Source organism: Macrobrachium nipponense, chromosome 43 (assembly GCF_015104395.2).
Source record: "Macrobrachium nipponense isolate FS-2020 chromosome 43, ASM1510439v2, whole genome shotgun sequence".
NCBI classification, from domain to species: domain Eukaryota; kingdom Metazoa; phylum Arthropoda; class Malacostraca; order Decapoda; family Palaemonidae; genus Macrobrachium; species Macrobrachium nipponense.
In genome coordinates, this window is record NC_061104.1 from 33,193,251 (window position 1) to 33,215,862 (window position 22,612).

The following is a 22,612-nucleotide window of genomic DNA, read 5'->3' on the forward strand; positions in this document are numbered from 1 at the left end:
CCAGACTAATGTCAAAGAATTCTCTTTTACCTGGTCTTGTGGCTGGGTATTGTGTCGTAATGATAAACATTATAACATGTGATGGAGTATAAATGGACTCAGGATAAGAGGGCACTTTCTCTTATCCTCAGCAAATCCTGAACCCAGTTTACCTACGTCTAAAAACCCACAAGAAGTGGCTATGTGCATAAGCGACATCATATTGTTTAAATAAGACCAGAAACAGACCTAGATGCCATTACTTTCTGTTGGTCAATGCAGGATGATCCCTTACCAAATCCCATGCCTGTTCATCAGGAAAGTAGGAGGGTTTTGAGGACTCAACAGAAACTACCAAAATAGGTTTTTTCCTATGTCAAAAATCACAATTTTTAAAAGTATATAGGTAAGTGGTATTTTTCTTAATATACAAACCTTACTTCCTTTACATTAGGAATTACTTTCAACAATTGCTGGAAAACAGCCGTTGAACTTTCAAACAAGGTAGTAAGTTAGTTAACTACCATCCGGTAGTCGGGAGTCCTGTCCTGATAAGATGTAAACATTCCAATTTCCTTTAGGCACAGGTATCAGATTGAGGGGTGGCATGAGGTGGGCAATAATGTAAAGGACCTTAGGTTTTTCCTGTTTTCAGCTTTTATGAATGGTGAATATAAATTGATCTGATAAACTTGTAGTATTGTGTTCACAATGTAAAAGTTACGCAAGTAACTTACACAAATGAGGTAACACAGCAGTCTTCTAAAGTCTGAATATCAACCTGTGAGTACTCGCAAGATTTTGAGAGAGAGAGAGAGAGAGAGAGAGAGAGGCGCGTACCTCTCGTTGTACCTCTTAGCGACTTATGATCTGAGTTCATGTCTATAGGGATTGCTCAGTAAGTGAAAGTACTTACTTGTGGTACTATTCATTAATATTACTAGTAGTGTTATCTTCATTAACAATGAATTGGGTTGAGAGATATCTCCCCTTAATTTAGAAACCGCAAAGGGAGCATGGTGTTGTTACGAAAGGCTTTTAACAGTTTTTGACCAAGTAACAACATTACGCATACAGTCCACTTAGTCCATCCAATTCTACTATTTTTTGCCACAGTTTGTATAGTGTAGGACCAATCTAAGTTTAGTCTAATGCAGTTATAGGCAGTAACAGCTAGAGAAAACATCAAATAAAATAAAACATAAACTATACGTCTCAATGAAACTTTGTTACTGCTGTGTAAGCATAATTCACACATAAGAAAGAGTGACCCAATCAACCATAAAAAAAAAAATGTACTCTAAATGAAAACACAAAAAGGTAAGGCAATAATAAATGACATAGACCTCCTGAGGCCTGCTATACAAACAATGATGCAATTTCAGTTAAATTGATGAAACCCAAGGTTGATGAACAAGTCTCTTGAAAGAAATGGTTTGCTTGTCATAGGAACAAACACAGTAATATTTTCCTTTGGCACTGTAGGCAATGGCAAATTTAAGGGGGGGGGGGGGGGGGGGGGGGGGGGGGGACATGGTCACGTGGCCCTAATGGATATGAATAATAGAACATTGTTTTCTTTCAGTAAATTATTATAAGTAATAAACATTTGCTTAGTTAATTATTATTTCAACGACAACTAAAACATCCACAATTACTATTGTGTATTTGTGTTAGCACACATATATAAATAATATTGATATATGTATAAATATACCATTGTCTGTACATGTTACATATTTATATGATAATCTTCAGTGCCATCCCCATCCCTTCATGAAAGATTCCTAGATCTGCCACTAACTGTAGGTCATTCAAACCAAATGGTGTGGTGGAAAACATTGATACACAATTATTTTCATAACACTGTCCTTGGCAACAGCTTCCATAAACAGTATCTGCCCTTGCTAATCTGCTTACTAATTGTTAATACTTTTTATAAATGTTTCCAATAATAATTCTTGAAGCTTAGGAAAAAGATAGTGCATTAAATATCTACTACCAACTTACCTGTAAAGGTTGCAGCTGTCTGATTGCCTCCTGAATATGCCCCTGAAGAAGATGAGCTACAGCTGAATAGAAACTGTATCTCTCATCTCTTCCAAACTTTTTAGATGCAGCAGCGCATTCATTTTGCATTGCTTGATAATACTGCTCCCTTCCATAATAGTGGATTTTCCCCTAAAAATCAAAATGATAAAAATGGGTTACTTGATAATAAACTTTGCAAAATAAGAATGAATTTCCTAGATCTGGATTAGGTAACCTTCCTCTGCATACTGGAAAAACTTCTCTTTACAACAAAAAATTATACTTTGCCAAATAACAGTTCAATTGCCAAGTCCTTTACAATAGTAGTCAAAATATCTGTAATTATAGAATTGGAACACAGACTACTTTTCTCACTTGTGAAAAATACTAAATTCCTTATATATTAAGAATACGAAACTCTAGTAAAATAAAAAATTCTGTAGTAAGATACCATTACTAGGGTAAACAACCGAGTGGACTAGCTGCGGCCACCCTAACTGTATTCGGACCCACCTTCAGAAAAAGTGCTTTAACACGTTCTGAAACCGGCGATGGGGACCAGTCATGAGTGATAGATAGTACTAGGTCATGGGAGCAACATCTAGAGTCATGAGACTCGTGACTGGGGCCCATCTCCGGTGTCAGGACGTGTTAAAGTACTTTTTCTGAAGATGGGTCCGCTAGGTTGTTTACCCTACTGAGTATGGGTTCTTAGCAAAATATTATAATTCAAATTAGCCACGACTTTTAAAAGTTCTTTTAAACTGATTAAACAACCTTAACTAGGCTAACAGTACTTTTGAACATTCACTAAATGGCATTTTAGTAAAATTAAGACAAAATTCTATACTCACCTTGAACAAAGTATCAATTTCGGACATCGTTGATGAGATTATGATGGCGAAAATTCAGTGCATTAATGTCATCTCCTACTGCTTGGAAAGTCCAAATTGGTGTCGTGGCTTCATCAAGAGTCCTTTCAAATTTATTTCTTTACATTTCTCATACTAACCGCGCATTGCAGTCTAATACCTGAGTAATATTGCTTGAACTTTCTGTGATGTTAAGCGAAACCACTAGTTGAAGGCAGAAGCACATATATTTACACTTGGAATTCGGCGTTCTTCTTCTTTCCTAACAAAGAGCGTTACCATGGCAACGTATCATCATTATCCACTGATCTCTAATTCCGCATTAAAAATCGCGAACTTTAACACTATTACTGAACGATTCTTGAGCTATTGGTCCTAATTATGGCACATTATAAAGGTCAAATAGATAGATACATCTATATCTATGGATACACCTGTGTATATCAAAATAGACACATACTTTTTATGCTGATTTCCGGACACCGGTAAGAGCGATGACCCGCCATCTTTTGCCATCCACTCAAGTGATTTTAACAGAATTTTTCGAACATAACTATTTCTCTGTATCCTCCAACTCATTACTTCTCAATTAATTTCTGAAGCACAGCACATCTAATGTTTGACGATGCTACTGATAATTATCATAAAAGGTTATGATAATTTAAGTACATGTCGTTAATGAAATAATAGCGCAATTTAGCTAAAAATGACAAGCACTAAGGCGCTTTTAGTTATTAAGCGCTTAAAATATTGAAAATAGGGAGTTGGACAGCAGGATAAAGGGATCCAGAAACAGAGTATACAATGATTAAATGGTCAGATTAGGAAAAAAACCAAAGTTGCATTCAGACAACGGTCAGAGATGTTGGACAGCATGAAAGTAAGTGACATTGAAAAACATCATTCAGCACCTTAACAGCATTGTGAAAGAATGTAGTTTTTAAAAAAATTGCCGATATCAAAAGCTCGCAGATGAAGTGTTATTCACACATCCACGCATCTTCTTCTTCTTCTTCCCAGCTTTATCCCTATTCAGGGTCGCCGTTTTTAATGAGTCTCTTCCATCTACCTCTGTCCCGTGTCATTTCCTCCCCTACTCCCTTCTCCCTCATATCATCTCTAATGCAATCTCTCCACCTGGTCTTAGGTCTTCCTCTCCTTCGTGTTCCATCCACCTCCACGTCCATCACTTCTCTTGCCATGTGTTGTTTATTTGTTTGTATGGTGTTTTTACGTTGCATGGAACCAGTGGTTATTCAGCAACGGGACCAACGGCTTTACGTGACTTCCGAACCACGTCGAGAGTGAACTTCTATCACCAGAAATTCACATCTCTCACTCCTCAATGGAATGGCCGAGAATCGAACCCGCGACCACCGAGGTGAGAAGCAAACACCAAACCAACCACGCCACTGAGACACTTTGCCATGTGTTGCTCTTCTCTTCTCATCAGGTGGCCATACCATCTTAACCTTCCCTCTTGGCACCCTTTGTTTGATGGCATCAGTGGCCGCTTTTACTGGTATACGTGAAGCCCCACCCCTAATATGTTTCATTTTCTAACCCTGTCCTTTTTGGTTACTCCACTCGTCCACCTAAGCCATCCTCATCTCGGTTACGTTCAACTTTTTTCCTACCCTCTGTTTTCTATCACATATGACACCAGACACCTTCCTCCAGTTGTTCAACCACACTGAATCCGTTGTTAATTTCTCTTCCATGTTCCCCTCATTGTCAATCACTGAGCCAAGGTACTTGAATTTATGAACCCTTTTGATGTTTCCTCCGCCTAATTTGATTGTTGTTTGCTGGTCGCCATCCAATTCGGTTGTCATATATTCTGTCTTTTTCCAGCTTATTCTTAAACCTCTACTCTCCAAGGCATATCACCATCTTTCAAGCTTCCCCTTCAGTTCTTCCGGTTCTCGGCCACCAAGACTATGTCATCAGCATAGAGCAGACACCATGGTGGCTCCTCCTGACATCCTCTGTTAACACATCCAAGACGATGTTAAACAGAAGTGGGCTTAGAGCAGATCCCTGATGTAGCCCGACTCCAACTTGGAAATTTTCTGTTCTTCCAACTGTAGATCTGACGCTGGTCTTTACATTTCTATACATCTCCCTGATCATTCTGACATTCTTCTCCATCACTCCTCTCTCCCTGAGACATCTCCATATTTCCTGTCGTGGTACTCTGTCATAGGTCTTCTCAAGGTCTATAAAGGCCTTATGCAAGACCTTTTGCTTCTCTCTGTACTTTCCATAATTTGACTCAGAGCGAAAATACCATCCACAGTACTAAGCCCCTTCATGAATCCTAGTTGCTGTCTACCGATGAAAACTTGCTGCCGTAATCTTTCATCCATAATTCTTTCAAATACCTTCAGTGTATGTGACATGAGCTTTATTCCTCGGTAATTATCACAACACTGTATGTCCCCTTTCTCTTTGAATATTGGGATTAATATACTTTCTCTCCATTTTTCGGGTATCGTCTCACTTTCCATAATCTTTTTCATTAACTGCCACTATGTCAATTCCTTCCTCATCAAGAGCCTTCCAGCTTCTGCAGGTATGCCATCTGGTCCCACCGCTTCACTATTTTTCATCTTTCCCAGTGCCACTCTAACCTCAGTTTTCGTTATTTCTGTGACTGGTCCACAATTTGTGCGTCCGTCTCCTCTTAGAAATCTTTCATTTTCTTCATTCAATAAGGCCTCAAAATATTCTTCCCATCTTAGTATGTCTCTCTCATTTCTCAGTATATTACCATCCTTCTCCTTAATCTGTCTTATGCGTGTTATATCCTTGGTATTCTTATTTCTCATGTGTGTTAGTTTAAATATCTTTCCTTGCCCTTCCTTGGTATCTAGCTTTGTAAAGCTGATCATATGCTCTATCCTTAGCAATTGCTACAGTTTTCTTTGCTAATTTATTTGCTTCCTTATAGGCCATCCAGTCCTCTTCCATTTGGGTCCCCTCCCACCTTTTTTTCCTTTGCTTCTCTCTTATGCATCCTTCACTTCTTCACTGAACCACCACGTTTCCTTATTTTCGAACATCTTGCCACTACTCTCACCCAATATTTCTCTAGCAACCCTCAGTATTATTTCCATCGTTCTGTTCCACCATTCATCAACACCCCCAATTTCGTGAGTTGTTCCTCTAATACTTTTTCTTTAAAACTGCCTACAAAGTTCAATCTCTTTCAGCTTAAACCATTTAATCCTTTTTGGCCCCTGCATTTTTTTCTTCCTTATTTGTTCAATTTCCATAACCAAGTCCATCACTACCAAACGATGTTGCACACTCACATGGTCTCCTGGTATGACCTTACAATTCTTTTACCTTGCGTAAATCTTTCCTCTTATACATCAAGTAATCTATCTGGCTGGAACCTTCCGCCGCTTTTGTACGTAACTAGATGTTCTTGCCGCTTGGTGTAAAAAAAGTGTTTGCCAGTACCATATCCTTGGACACAGCAAAATCAATAATTCTCTCACCCTCTGCATTTCTTTCATCATAGCCATACCCACCATGTATACGGCTGATCACATGGTTATTCTGGCCTACGTGCCCATTCAGATCTCCCCCGACAAGGCATCTTTCATCTGCTGGTACCTTTTCCGTTTCCTCCTCTAAGTCCGACCAGAAGTGATCTTTCTCTTCATCTGAGCATCCTATCAACCATCAGCCTGACCCAAATAATCATATCATTCAACGATTTCCTTCTTCATTTCACTTGACAGAATTATTCCAACACCATTCCTGCCTTCTTTTTATTGCTCCGCTATAGAACATCTTATACCCCTCCCAAAGTTCCCTCGCTTTGTTACCTTTCCATCTTGTCTCCTGTACACAGAGAATATCTACTCGTCTTGTTTTCATAAGGTCAGCTATTGCCCGCCCTCTTCCTGTCATTGTACCAACATTTAATGTTCCTACTCGTAGTTCTCGAGCTCGCTTCTTTAGCCGCACTCGCTCCCGATGCGGTAGCCCTTGCATGTCCATAGTTAGGGCGATGTATCTGTGGGTCACTTGCGGGTGACAACCTAGCCCTATTTTCATTCCTTGCAAGACTCATTTCATATAAGTTCTGGCGGGAGATTTTACAGACGGATGCCCTTCCTGACTCCAACCCCCCCTATTTATCCGGGTTTGGGACCGGCTTGCCTTCCCCCCCCAGTGGCATGAATCGTTGAATTTAAAAATATATTTTAAAATGTAGTGATTTTTTTAAGTAAATCGTATTTTTCCTAACTATGCACACCCGTGGTCCTTTACAATAATAAGAATTACTTTCGGCGAAGCTGGACACTGGCCTTTTTAAACAAGGTGGCTAACCATCTTAAGCCCCGTTCTTGCATAGTTTTTCTTCAATCTTTTTACATATCAGCTGTATCTTCTTGATATTTTAGCACAGCATGTTTTACTGTAGACCTTCGGATAATTCTGGGCAATACAATGAATTATCAGAATTTATAAATTGATAAAAAAATATAGATGAAAAATCATATGCTGCATTTTGTAAAATCCTGTAACCATCATACTTGGAACATCGCATTTATCTGAACATATTTAAACGAACTTTGATATACATACGATGCACTCTTCAGGATTACAGAAAACACGTGGAAAAGAAGAATTTGGACCATGATTTAACTGTGATTCGTTATCAGTAGTCATGGATTTGATAGCAGATTGGCACTGCTATTTAATGACTATATGTACGGCTCAATCTGTTGGTTACATAAAATCACTGACTTGAAATTCATACTTGGCTGTAGTGCTCTTTTAAGGAATCTAGTTCCCATCCTCACTGTGCCAGGATAGACAACTGGTCGAGATAGTTGGGTCAGGAAGACTGGCTAGTGGCTACTCTTACTTTTTTCTTTGGTTTCTGAAAGAATCTGGGACTATACTCTGTTTTTTTCCATTTGTCCATCCGCCTGTGGTGTTTTTGTATGGTAACACTGCGTCCCGGGCTTTAGATAGTTACGCTGTGTAAGTTTTAAGTAAATAAAAGGATATCTGGGTGTACATTTGCAACTGTAAAGTGTTTAAATTAATTTACTGTATGCGAATTACACCGTTAATATTCGAAATAGGATATTGTTATTATTGTTGAATGTAACTATCTAAAATCCGGGACGCATATTCCTGAAGTCTGGATGGAAATAGACCCCCTCGGATATTAGAACCAATCAGAGCGTGATTTGTAGCGGTGACGTCGTGAGACTCCGCCCTCCTAGCGCTACCACGTACAAGCACGTTATATTAATCTTATCTTATATGATAGGTTTAATATTGGTAAATATAGTTATTATAGATGTATACAGAAAATATGTATCAACTATGTAGTACCAACTAATATTTACGCTATCGCTTATGCATCATAAGTTACCGAGATATATGGGACAATTGCTCAATGAAACACGCAGAAAGCCATGCCCATGACAATCAGCCCCCTTCATTACATAATAATTCATGCAGAAGCACCAGTTTTGAGAATATAATCTTGTGAGGTGTTATAAGATTGGTAAATAAATATAATTATTAAAAAAAAGTAATGAGATACGCAAGGCATATGGCTGGCAACATTGCTCAATGAACACACCAGAAGGGCTATGATCCCATGTAAATCAGCTGTTTCGTTACGTGATACTTCACTCGTTTGAAAAAATGACTTAACTGCTTATATTGGCCTCGACAGGAGGACTATGATCCCCTGGCAATCAGCTGTTTTTCGTTACGTAATACTTCACCCATTGAAAAAATGACTCAACTATTCATATTGGCCTCGACACTTAGGCATTTAGTATATGAAGTAGGCTGACAATTTAAAATGTTTGTTACTTTGAATTTTATTTGCAATCATTGTACCCTTCAATATGCACAAATTTTACCCTGTTGATCATATATATGTCTTCTGCAAGTTGATTTGTTCTTTGCTGCTTACATACATATATATTTTCTATTGTTGTTTTGTAGTTTTTACTCAATGTTTTTGAAATTTACATATTTAGTCAGTTTAAGCTAGAATACGGATGGTAATTCATGTTCGGAAGTATTCATGGTGTGAGACAGGAAATATAGACCTTTATTTTAGTTGTTAGGGTAAATCTATGTTGCAATAAAAAAAAGCATATTCTTTTAATAATATCCAACGGAAATGAGTAGCAAATTCATTCTAGTCAAAGAAAAATATACCAAAAAAAATTTTCAATTTGCACAGATATGTAATAAAGCACAAATTTACTCTGTGTATTGCAACCAAGGCCGTGCTCAGGTTTTGTTGTGCAGATATCCTAAACTATGCAAAACTTTTGCTTTGCTTGTATTGTACATATTACCATTGCAGCCTCGGATACCAAAAAGCTTTCCTTTGCTGATATTTCACTGTAAATTTTAAAATCAACTGCATAGCTTGGAATATAAGGGAAAAATAAATTATTTACAAGAGATTATTTTATACAAAAAGTTTATTATATACAAAAGATTATTCCATACAATTCTTGATGCTGAATATTTCTCTTCACTTGTCGAAATCTTCCCTTGATTTAGCATTAGTTCGTAAGCACACGAAATCTTTATTTTTCTGCAAAATAATATTGTGGAAGCCACTACCTTCAAAATCTAGCAACTCGGGATTTCTTGTACACTCCATAGTGACTAAAGTACAAGACGAAAACAACAGACTAGGAAGACTTTAGACTACAGACTCAATCAATTCGACAGGAGTTACAGAACAGGAACAGCACATGCAGTTTGTTTACATTGAGCAATGGTGCCATATACCTTGCGTACTCAGACTCTCAGTACCTTTTTATAATAATAAGCTCCAGCGTAAATGCTAACTGGTAACGCATAGTTGATACCATTTATTCTGTATGCATCTATAATAACTAATATATTTACCAATATTATAACGTATTATATAAGATTAATATTTTCAAAACTGGTGCTTTTGCAAGAATTAAGAAAAGTTTATAAGTGGTAACACTAAGGAGGGCGGAGTCTCACAACGTCACCGCTCCAAAACACGCTCTGATTGTTTCTAATATCCGAGAGGGTCTATTTGAGTATAGTTGGTGGATTTTTTTTTTTTTTTACTTTGAGATGGTAATCAAGGCTTTTTGCTGTACCCCTTTAGCCCCAGCTTCATTGCTTCAAGCTCTAATCAAATCCCTCCATTATCATCTCTCATTTAAGACATATCTTTCATATGAGCCCTGTCTGGAAATATGATACAATAGTCTTATTACATTTTGTAATAAGAAAACAAATAAATAAAACTACTTCATTTAAACATCACTGTCCATATTTGAATTTACCCACTGCGGGAAAAATTTGTTCCACTCAGTGGAAGATTGAAGGAATATACTCTACAAAATTACGAGGGTAATTCCTTCCACTGAGTGTTCTCTGGTAATACAGTAAATTGTATGAAACGAGCTGTTAAGCGCACAATGCGCATAACGTGTTTTCAGACTTGTGTCAGAAAATCCAAAGGATTAATAATTGTTTTGTAAGTTTAAGTAGGCTAGTTAAATTCAGGTAAGAGTAATTTAGGTAAATGCAATTAATCTAATGAGGTCATAAGATAAATTAACCAAGGCCATAAATTCCCAGGGCATTCAGTTTTGGTCCCAGAATTCAATTAAGTTTCGACAAGGTAAACTAATCCCAAATAGTAATGCTAAGTAAACAGACAAACCTAATTTTGACTAAATTTTCTACTACGCTCATGTAATTCTACAAACCCTGTAAAATTGTTCAATCTGAGTCTATGCCTAATTAATTCTCACAGACTCCAATATTACAATAACTTAACTACATAAAGGGGCTCAAAATTTAGTTAAGGTAAAGAAAACAGTGCATTATGTCTTAAATAAAAACATAAGTTAAACGTTAACTCTTAAACGCGACTGGACGTATTTTACGTCGACATTTTTTGTCTCTCGGGTGCTGACTGGACGTATTTTACGTCGACATACAAAAGTTTTTTTAAAAATTCGCGGAAAAATACTTATAGGCATACCAGCCAAAAACTCTTGAATCACGCGCCTTGGGGGATGCTGGGAGTTCACGGATCAAGGTGTTGTTTGTTTACAATCGTTACGCAGGCGCGCAAGCGCGAATTTCTTGCCGCACTAAAAAGTATCTGTGACACATCTCGGAAATTATTTCGTCACTTTGACATAATTTTTGTACCATTTTAAATTAGCCGTTACATGGAGTATTATATATGAAAATGTGCGCATTTTTATGAAGAATACAACAAAAAAAATACTCATGATTGTAGCTTTTATCAGTTTTGAGATATTTTCATATAAATAACGAGAAGTGCCAAAATTTCAACCTTCGGTCAACTTTGACTCTATCGAAATGGTCGAAAAACGCAATTGTAAGCTAAAACTCTAATATTTTAGAAATATTCAATCATTTAACTTAATTTTGTAACTAATTGGAAGTCCTCTAGCATAATATTTCGATTTATGGTGAATTTATGAAAAAAACTTTCCTTAAGTCCGCGCGGTAACTCTTCAGAAAAAATCATACATGCGATTGTGGTAATGTTTGCACCATTTTAAATTAGCCGTTACATAAAGTTTTTTTTTTTATATATGAAAATGTGCGCAAGTTCATGCACAATACAAACTAAAAAACAACCCATGGTTGTAGCTTTTATCAATTTTGAAATATTTTCATATTAAAAATGATGTGACAAATTTCAACCTTCGGTCAACTTTGACTCTACTGAAATGGTCGACAAACGCAATTGTAAGCTAAACCGCTTATATTCTAGTAATATTCAAGTATTTACCTTCAGTTTGCAACAAATTGGAAGTCTCTGGCACAATATTTCGATTTATGGTGAATTTATGAAAAAAATAACATTTTCTTTACGTCCGCGCGGTAACTCTTCCGAAAAAATCATACGTGCGATTGTGGTAATGTTTGCACCATTTTAAATTAGCCGTTATATAAAGTTTTATATATGAAAATGTGCACAATTTCATGTAGAATACAACAAAAAAATAATTGAAGGTTGTAGCTTTTCTCATTTTTGAAATATTTGCATATAAATCACGATAAATAAAAAAAAACCACGTTCGGTCAACTTTACCGAAATGGTCGAAAAACGCAATTGTAAGCTAAAACTCTTACAGTCTAGTAATATTCAGTCATTTATCTTCATCATCTTGAAACAAATTCGAAGTCTCTAGCACAATATTTAGATTTTATGGTTGAATTTAAAAAAAAATCTTTCCTTCCCTCCGCGCGCGGATTCTCCGCAACAAATCTCCGAAATGCGTACGTTCCATTCTCGGAATATTTGCTCCGTTTCATATTAGGTATTTCATAGAGTTTTATATATGAAAATGTGCGCAATTTCATGTAGAATAAAACGCAAAATATTTGAAGGCTGTAGCTTTTCTTATTTTCGAAATAATTGCATATAAAAAAAATATATATATAAAAAATTCGACATTCGGTCAACTTTACCTAGTCAGGTATGGTCGAAAACTGCATTTGTAAGCTAATATTCTTACAGTATAGTAATATTCAATCATTTGTCTTCATTTTGAAAGAAATTGGAAGTCTCTAGGACAATATTTAGATTTATGGTGAATTTCTGAAAAAAATATTTGTTTTACTTCCATGCGTTACGAATTCATGCATTATTTTGTGATAATATTTTCTCTGTGTTGCTTTTATCGTTTTACAATGTGTTATATACCAAAATGATCGCAATTTAGTGTAAATTACAACGAAAAAAAAAGTAACTCGTTACCTAAAAAACCGTTTTGCCCACAGCACGATTTGAATACAATTATATATGAAATTTTGTTTTGCGCTATCATATATCGCATTATTTGTATATGATAATGATAATTTTTTCATTTCTGATGGTTGCATACTAAACTTCAGCCAATGACAAAAAAAGGAGCCAAAAATGAACTCTTAATCTTGAAAACTAAGCACGCTGTGAGTTTTTGAAAAAAATATTTTTTCCGCTTCCGCGCTCACTCTGAAACACCTCCGGCACACAGGAGAACTTTTTTTTTTTACCGCTTCGGCGTTTAAGGGTTAATAGACGCAAACTGCTTCCTAACGAATGACCGTTGGCTTCAAATAAGCCGTCCAATCAATGCGGCCTAGCCTTTGTGGTAAATTGGTATGTTGACCTACCTTTAAGTTACCCAAGTTTGTACACACCTCTTAATGCACTCCTAAACTAAAAAAAATCCTATATATTTAGTCAGCAAAACCAGCGACCTCTAATTATAGTCGTGGAAATATATGGTTAAGTTGATAAGAAATGTTATTCCACTTAGTTTAGTATGAATGGCCGTTTCAAAGTTTGGTTGCAGATAAGGATTCGGATAGGATATGGGATAGGATAGGTACAAACAGGAAAGGAGACCATACAAACCAATTATCTTAAGGCTTATTAATTTCTACAACCCTATACTACGTATATTAAACTCAAGACGAAGTTGATGATAGAAGTTGTTGCCCATCTACCATGCTGTCTGTTTGAACAAGGCCTAAAAAAACCTCGCGCTTGGCCTATCGCTACCCCCCCAAAATAAGCCTATGCCAGGTCAATGGTTCTTATCACTTCCTAAATCAATTAAATCATTTCTTACCTAATTTGAAGGGACAGTTAAATCTATTTATTAAATCTATCTATCAAATATTTTAAATGTTAAGTAAAATTAATCAGATTATTCAAAAAATATTAAAATTTCTGCAGAGCTTATGCTAAAGAAAATGGGGTATAGTTATTTATAGCTCTTAGCAGTGACTTTGTTAAAGTTAGAAAATGGATATGTACAATATAAATTTACAACACCCATATAGACGTCATCACTATTCAAGATTCATTCTTAAATATACCGACTGCTTACTGTAATTTGGCTTTGCAAACATTATTGTCAAAAGGTAGTGAAATGCAGGTATAGTTATTTTTTTCCAAAATACCATATCATTTACCGTAAATACTAGAGTAACGTGCGATTTCGCATATCATGCGACCCCAAAATTTTCACCAATAAACAGTGGTTGTGTCATGTATCATGAGAATTCCTTTTCCGAGAGCGTCAGTTCATAAGGTTTAGCATGCTAATGGTCAAGTCATTCAGATGTGTGCTGCTGCTAATGAAGTTACTGTAATTTTCTTACTAATTCTCGAGAATTGAATAGAAAATTTCAAAATTAAAAAAGAATCCCAAGATAAAAATAATTGTAAAAATACGCCTTGGAGTCGTAAATCATTCTCTCTCTCTCTCAGGAATGAATACTGTAATTTGAGTCTTTCACCAAAGGGTATCAGTAAATGTGTAGACATTTTGTGCGTTTTAAAAAATGTGCAGTACACATACATTCCTGTTTCGGTTTTTGGAATTTTTCAGATTTCGGAAATGTGAGGTCAGATGCATAATCAAAACAAACACTACTGCAGCAAAAACATTTTTTCCCTTAAACGTTTTCATTATTGTTATTCATTAATTACAGTTTATTTAAATAAATATTAATATAATACTGTTAAATGAATGTGAGATAATTAAGATAACCTATAATAAAATAGTGGGACAATTAATACCATATGTTCACTAATAGCTATTATTTTCAAAACAAACATAAATGTTTTGCAGTTCAACTTATGAATTTAACAGTATGACTATATAATATATTTCACCATATCGATCTTGAAGTTGAAGAGTCGTAAAATTTTGAGGATGGTCCGGGAAAAGGATTTGTACTTTGTGATTACGTATCGCTACAAACACCATGTGGTATTTCATACACTATACTGATGACGCATCGCTACGACACATTGGTATTTTTCATACCACTATACATTTAAGTTAAAATGATCATATTATATTATTGTTTTCACGAAGAAATAATTATATAAAGAAAATTATTGAGTAATTTTTGCCGTCAGCAGTCAGAAAATCACGAACATGGTAACGTTCAAACCTAGTGCCATCCACGGCATATATCTATAAAGAGAACAGATGCAGAGGACAGTCATTGGATAACTGATCTCCATGGCTACCAACCAACCAATCAGGTGTTAGTTATACTACTCTGAATTTCTTAGAATGAACGTTTACACAAGCGAAGCCAACGATGATGTGTGTTTTGCATACAGTACGTAGTTTTAGATTTTATTAGTGTATTTTACTGATTACATGAAGAATAGAATGATTCCTTCTCACTACTTTTAAATGCAAAATGGTTTGGATTCTTCCGCAAAAAAAAATTCTTTAGAAGATGATAACCATTTACTAACGCGGTTGACATACCTTAAAAACAAAATTCAGCTCTTTAATCTCTGGAAAAAATTTTAATCTTTTGTCTGCTGGTCACACCCTTTATATCCCCGGCGACTAACAACAAAATTTGTGTTATATGTTCCAGGATGTAGGTATAGCACATTTTTTAACAGTATGCCCTTAAAACACACACACATGCAGTTGCGCGTGCGCTACCAATTAGTTTCAGACTCAAGTTAACACTTACAGTATAGTTGAGAGGAGAGAGATTCATCCTTTAATTTGGTACTGTCCCTCTAAATTGTTTCCTTCGTTATTTTTGTTTTGTAAACCAATTTCATGCAGCACTTTACGAAATGATTCCTGGTAACCACCTAAACCAATATTTTCCTTCACTTGTAACTTTGTCTATCTGCTGAATTTCTTTCCTTGCATAAAAAGTCAATACAGTTCGCCATATAACGCATCGATCGAAACGGTCCACATTTGTTACGGTTTTTTATCTTTCCCTTTTCTTTTCCCTAAAAACCAGCTCTCTACATTTTCCTTCAGTTTAATTAGCTTCCTTACAAATCTAATGAAAGTTGCTTTTGATATCTTTGCTGCATCTGCTAGATTGATTCCAAACTTTGAAATTTAATTTTCTTTTTCCCATTTAAAAAAACTTGTAAACGTATATTAATTCGCGTTCTTCAGGACGAAGGACACGCCGCGGGGAACTCTCCATGGTGTTTACGGAAGCTTGCTGTGCGAGACAATGAATACGGAAGGTTGTTGTTTTTTTTTTTATTAAGCTGACCTTGTGTCAGCACGGGCTCTTGCTCACAGAGCAGCCCGTAAGATTATCTCGACCCATTTTTATACGATTTGACCAAGTGTCTCAGTGATCTGACCCAAGTGAAGAAGTGGCACAAAAGTATGCCAGATCTCCAAGTTTGTCATTTTTCTTCCCTTCTCTTACTGAAGCGAAGGTAGCCGGATTAAGGAGAATTGGCAGAGCTGGAAATGGTCTTGGAGTCCGCTCATAAAATGGTTTGATTTTAATGCCCACTGGTTAAATATACGCTCTCTCTCTCCCAGGAAGGATACCGTCAATTCAATTTATCAGTATCTTTTCCTGACAGACACAGTAAGTATTTAGGGCTCCAAGGCTTGGCATCTGTCAATTATTTTATTATCTTGGGATTTTCCATGGTCAACTTTTGGGAATAGTAAGAAAAAATGCGATTATTTGAATAGCAGTAGCAGGTGTTGCAGCGCACACCCAAATGAATCGGGTAAGCCTAGCACGCCAAACAATAGTAATTACAAAATGAGCTGAGCTCTCTGGCTGGGCTGTTTTGGTCCTCCCCGTGTTTGATCGCATATCTGCCAAATTTATAAGAACAACAGAGATAAAACCATTTCTCCCATTACAGATATCAAATATCTATTCCGTTACGCAGAATTCTAAATAAATTACGTAGGTTCACGATTGATAAAGTTTTTTTTATGCAATAACAAGAAACGGAGTCGGATTTTCTATCAACATGGCATCTCATTTTGGTGCTGTTGCGAATGTTTCAAACAGTTCCACGTGCGTTTAAATCCATACTACACATCTTGATTTCTTAATATCGTAGGTAGAGAATTGGTGAGCAAGGAAATATGAAATTAAGCATAACAGAGTAAGTTTGACGAGTGAGAAAATAAACAATCGTATACAGACAGATTCTCTCTCTCTGACAAAATAATAGATAGGAAACAATGACTGAATATTGCTTGATATGGCAAAGTTTTGGCCTGACTGAAGTGTGGAGTGACTTTGACACCGACTTACAAGTTATTCCTGGTCATCTCACAGCCATGGATAGACAACTTCACAGCCGAGAAAGGGCAATCGTATACAAAATAAATAGGTAAGGAAAATGCGAAATGCGGGCCTATGTTGTCCCATAAAGAAAACTCTCGCTCGGACAGCTGTAAGATTTAGGAGAGAGAGAGAGGAAGAGGAAGAGAGGATGAGAGAGAGGAGGGAGAGGGAAGACTGGTGGGGAGATTGGGAGGAGGGGGGAGAGGGATGAAGAGAGAAGGGAGAGAAGAGAGAGCGAGAGAGAGAAAGAAGAGAGATCGAGATGAGACGAGGGACAGATGAGAGAGAGATGAGCAGGGCCTTATACTCTTATAATTATAGCCTCGGGGTCTGTCACACGCGGGCAGTTGTTGTTTTTGTAAAATTAGCATAAGGGCAGATCTTTAAAAGCCACGCCAGAGAGCTCGCCAAGGTGACAAGACTATAATTTCCATATGAATTGACGATGTCCTATACGAAGATGCAGGAGATGAAGATGAAATGATCAAAGATCTGGAAGATGACGAATATGATGACTACCTTGATGGAGAAGAATTCAGAGCAGTATTTGATGATACGGACACGGAGAGCGACTTTGGAGGATTTTAGTTCATTAATTTTATGCATTTTTTTTTTTACTTTAATAAATTTTCACTTACCTGTGTATCCTAAAATAAAAATAATAGTTCAAGTAACAAATGTTTCTTTTACCGAGTAAAACAAAAAGGAAAAAATCCTTCGGTATTGTGCCTTAATCAACTGATTTGGAAATTATAGAGGGGTTAGTCTAAAACAGTTAAACATGTTGTATAACCCAAAATAATGCAAATGGCGCACGATCGCTCTTTTGAATTTTAAAATACAATAGTAATATGAGAATGCATACAATATTATTGGATATAGTGAAGTACAAGTAAAGCATAACTTTTTAAAAGATCTACGGTTTTCCTCCGGTAGTAACTATCGCAATCTGCCGATTTGGGAAGCATAGACGGACCGCTAATTTTATACCGCGTGTATGATGCGACCCCTTTAAAATGAGGGTTTCAAAAGTTGCATAATATGCGAGTATATACGTAAGTAAAATAATGAAGTTCAAGCTGAAGTCCACATATAAAATATTTAAGGGCATGAAGTTATTTCTACAATATATCATTTTGTTACTGTATAGTAGTTTAACCAGATCAGTCAAAATTTTTTATATACAGTTAACAAATTTTTGCATACTGTACAATAATAATAATGTACAATAAGTACACCAAGAATAAACATCTAAATTAAAAACAAGAACGGTTTGGTTAAATTACCTAATTATACTATAACTGGTAGAAGTAAAATATGTACACTCAAGGTTAATAAAATAAAAAATCAGAATTCCCTTGACTTTATTTTTAGGACATATAAACATAGTGGTGTCTGTAATAGCTTTATTAAATTTTTAAGTGGTCAACACTATCACCACCAATCTCAAAACAACATGCACACCACACTAACTGGCAGTCAAGAAAGACAACCTTGCACTTTTAATCTTGAAAAATGAAATTTATTAATTTAAAAGGCTGTGCATTATCTGTACATTAACCTTTGAAATTATTTTCTTAATGCATTACCACCAAGTCCTTATAATACTGCAGATTCAATAATTAAAAGTTCATAAATTTGAATGTGATGCTTATCAATCATTTGGGAAAAACACAGCAGGATATGGAATACAAACTGCTTGCCACAAAAGATAAAACTATGCAATTTGCGAATCAAATTTCTTCCGTGGAGAGCTCGAAAAATTTGAAAAAGAAAAAAAAAAAAAATTTCCGTTGACTTCGAACAAACTGTATCGGAGGCCGAGGTAAAAGCGCAAAACAGCAAATTTTAAATTCCAAAACGGGTAATACGAAATATGGTCGCGTATCTAAAATTTTAACATCGCGTGGCAGAGGAGGAAGTATGCTCTGTTGAATGCCGGGCAGAAACAGTCCTGAAAAAATCAAATCCTGAAATAAAACTGTAAATATGTAATCCAAAGAATAGCGGCCTTTGGAATCGGGAACATCCAATGCTTCATCCATGTCCTGCTGCAAAATCATTCTGGTGAAAGCATTTTAATCGAAGCATACCAAAATATGTAACAAAAGGTGCGCTATATAAACGAGTTTGAAATGCACGAGAACAAATGAAAATTTCGTAAGGGATGACAAATTCCGAAAAAAACTGAAATAAGGTACGTATAAACACCTTAATTCAGTTCGAAACGAGCGCAAAAAAATTGGATAGTAGTTATTTCAGGATGTAACGTTAATATAAAACATGGAAGATCGAAAAGCGACGGCAACTAACTGGTGAAAGCCTCTCTCACTCGCGTAGTTTACAGTACCAAAGCATTTGCCTGTTGAAAACAAAACGGGTTCGAAGAGAGATGTGCACCGAGCACTCAAACTGGCATTTCTTATCAACTGGAACTCTTCCAAGATAATTACTAATTAAGAAACTTTTATATTTCTTTGTCAAGCATTACTGATAAAAAAATGCAGTATGTTATCACCCATCAGCAAAAAATTCTATTAATACATGAAATGCTTGGTCATTAAATAACAACCTTCCCAACTGGCTTTACTGAGTACTCTACCAGTTTTAAAGGGTGTCAAACCAAAGCATATTTTCACTCCTGCAAACAATAAAGTAATTGAAAATTTCTTCAGCTTTTAATTAAAAAAAAAAAATAATAATAATAAAAACTCCTCTGCTCTGACAAGAATATGTAAGCGCAATTAAAACGATTTCCCAAAACAAATGCCAGCATCAATACTAATACTGTTTATCTTCCTCATTGAAAAAATTAAAAAATCTTATTTCTGTAGTCTAATCTTTATACTATATTCATTTAACTCGAAACAGTATAATTTTCCCCTTAATTCGATACTTTCATAGAATTAACATTTTCTTATAAATTTAACTTCTCAGCTTTGGCAAGAAAATGGGTGCAATTAAAATGCTAACTTCAAAAAATGTAGTTGTTTCTAATAATGAAAATGTTATCATCAATATATCCTGCTCATGAAAAACATTGAAGACTATAGGATGTGTAGTTTTCTGGTATCTACAATTTACTTGAAATGAGTCAACTCATTAAATAACTAACGGAATATTTTTCCCTTGATTTTGATAGAGCCATTCTTTGTACAGCTATTCCACTTGGCAAAATATAGTAAACTAAACAAATATCTAGGGAATCTGCTAAAAACTGACCTTAATAATTAAGAGCTAGAACAGCATATTATTTACAACGTGCATTGTACGAGACAAACAAAGAGTAGTTATTCACTGTGAACTGACTTAAAAAAAAAAAAAAAATTTTAAACCACCAGGCTAAGAAGAGAAATTAAGACAATTTATTTACTGAAAACCTGTCTCCAGTTTTTAGGCAGGATTTTTGAACATTTAAAAATTTTTTTTATTAGTAGTCATACAAGCTAACCATCAAGGACCACCTGTGGTTTTTTTGTTTTTAAATTATGATCAAAACAAGACTGGTACTAACACACTGTGATCGCATAAAATAACAAAAGGATGATAAATGTTTTGCACATTTAGTGTTATACCTAGTTCTGAAAGATAAGGTTACGGTCAAATTGCACAAGATATACAAGCACTGACTCTTGTAAGACTACTTTCATTTTTTTATTTAGTTTATAAGGGAACTCTCAATCATAGCAGTATTATTTGTATGGTAAATGCTAGTTATATTTTTAAAAAAACAAAAATTCTGCCATAAACTTGAAGACAAAAATCTGGGACCTGGAAACTAGTAGGTTTTTCCAATAGTGCGCAGAATTTTTGGTGAATTATGAAAAGTCTGCAAAAATTTGCTGTCAGCACAAAAACTGGGGTCTGATGCTCGTTATGTAACACGACACAATCTCTTCAATACTTTTTAAAATCAAACGCACCACTGACTCTCAAAACAACCATTCTTTTTAATACAAAAAGATACATCTCGTCCATGAGGGGCAACAATCAGTGGATACGCCTGTGTTTTTCCAAAGAGCCGACTTTTTTCTTTCAAAAATTTACGTGGTCCGCAAGAGAAAACTGTCACTGGGAAATTCTCTGTCCGAGTTTCAAATCTATGTATGCCATATGCATAAAAATACATAGTATGTTTATAATGAAAGAAAAGAAAGTTCTGGCGATGGAATACGTTTCACACGAACACACTTCTTCTGTAATGCCAATTTAAATTATTGGCTCCACGGATTGTAAGCGGCAAAAAGTGGGCCTTGACCTTGGCCAGCTGATTGTGTCGTTTTCATTGGGGCATTGTTGGCTTTATTAGAAGAAACTCCAGGCCAAACAGGTGCTACCATGCTTGGGGGTGGAACCCCTGAGGGTGGGGGCACTCCAGTAGGTGCAGGTACACCTGTAGGAGGTGGTACTCCAGTTGGAACACTACCACTGGAACCTTTCATTATGTTCAGGATCCTTTCCTGCAGTTCAGACTGCTTGTTACTGGCACCACCTACACCACCAGATGGCATCATAGGTGCAGCCACAGGTGCTGCTGGCATATGTGGAGCCATACTGTAAGCACCATACATACCTGCCATACTGCCATAAGCTGGATAGGCTGTCCCAGAAACTGCAGCTGCTGCTACAGCATTGGGTGGTGGCACCATACTGACTGTACCACTGTCAGTACCAGCTCCAGATGTACTTTGACTTACTGGAGTGCCAGACCCTACCAAGCTACTGGAGCCATAGTTATAGCCTGGGTAAGTTACAGCCATGTGTCGACTTGCAGATACTCCTGTAACGCAAAAGTATTCATAACAAAAAATCAGTAAATTAAAAATGAAAGGGCACTGAAACCTTACATGGTAAAAATACAACAGTATCGAAATATACGTACATCTGACTCGATTTGGGAATGTTTAAAAAATGTTCACTGTAAGTAAAAATATCTAAAATTCTAGGCTGCTTGGTACAGTCAAAGCAATGAGCTTTTGTGAGTTTATGAAGTCCTTTTCTCGCTATGTTCTACATAGCATAGGAAGAAAAAGTGTACCACATCTTAATAAATTTTTATACTAAGTATTGTTGGAAAAATCATTATCAAGTTCTTTTTTCATGTGAAATAACCATGCAAAAAAGCATAACATCAAAAAAATTATCTGTTTTTCAATATGAAGCTTGTTCTATGCAGATGAAACTATTAATCATTTTTCAAAATAAAATCAAGAACACCGCACATGATCACCCATTAAATTATGTTCATTTCTATAAATTTAGCAACCAATATTTTTATCCATTCCACAACAACTTGCAACTATTACTTCCATTCTGCTTGACAGAATTTTGAAACAATGATAATATTTGTTTATAATAAAATAAAAATCTTTCCTCTGTCAAAATCAGCTTATTTCTGATGTATAGTATAAATAACTTACAGAAGTCTTTTTGGGAGCTGATGTTACCTAAAATGCAAAGTCCTTTACATGCTTTTGAAATTTTATGTGACCTGAGTCTTGAACAATAACAAAATACTCACAACACCACAGAGTTAAACATATGCAACAAGAGCAGCAAGGAATTGAAAAAATTTCAATTTG

At 35.9% G+C, this 22,612-nt stretch overlaps 1 pseudogene; it reads right to left on the reverse strand.

Moving 5' to 3' along the window:
• LOC135213636 (tetratricopeptide repeat protein 21B-like) overlaps nucleotides 1-3,118 on the reverse strand; it is a 30,434-nt pseudogene extending 27,316 nt beyond the window's left edge.
• Between the last annotated feature and the right edge of the window lie 19,494 nt (nucleotides 3,119-22,612).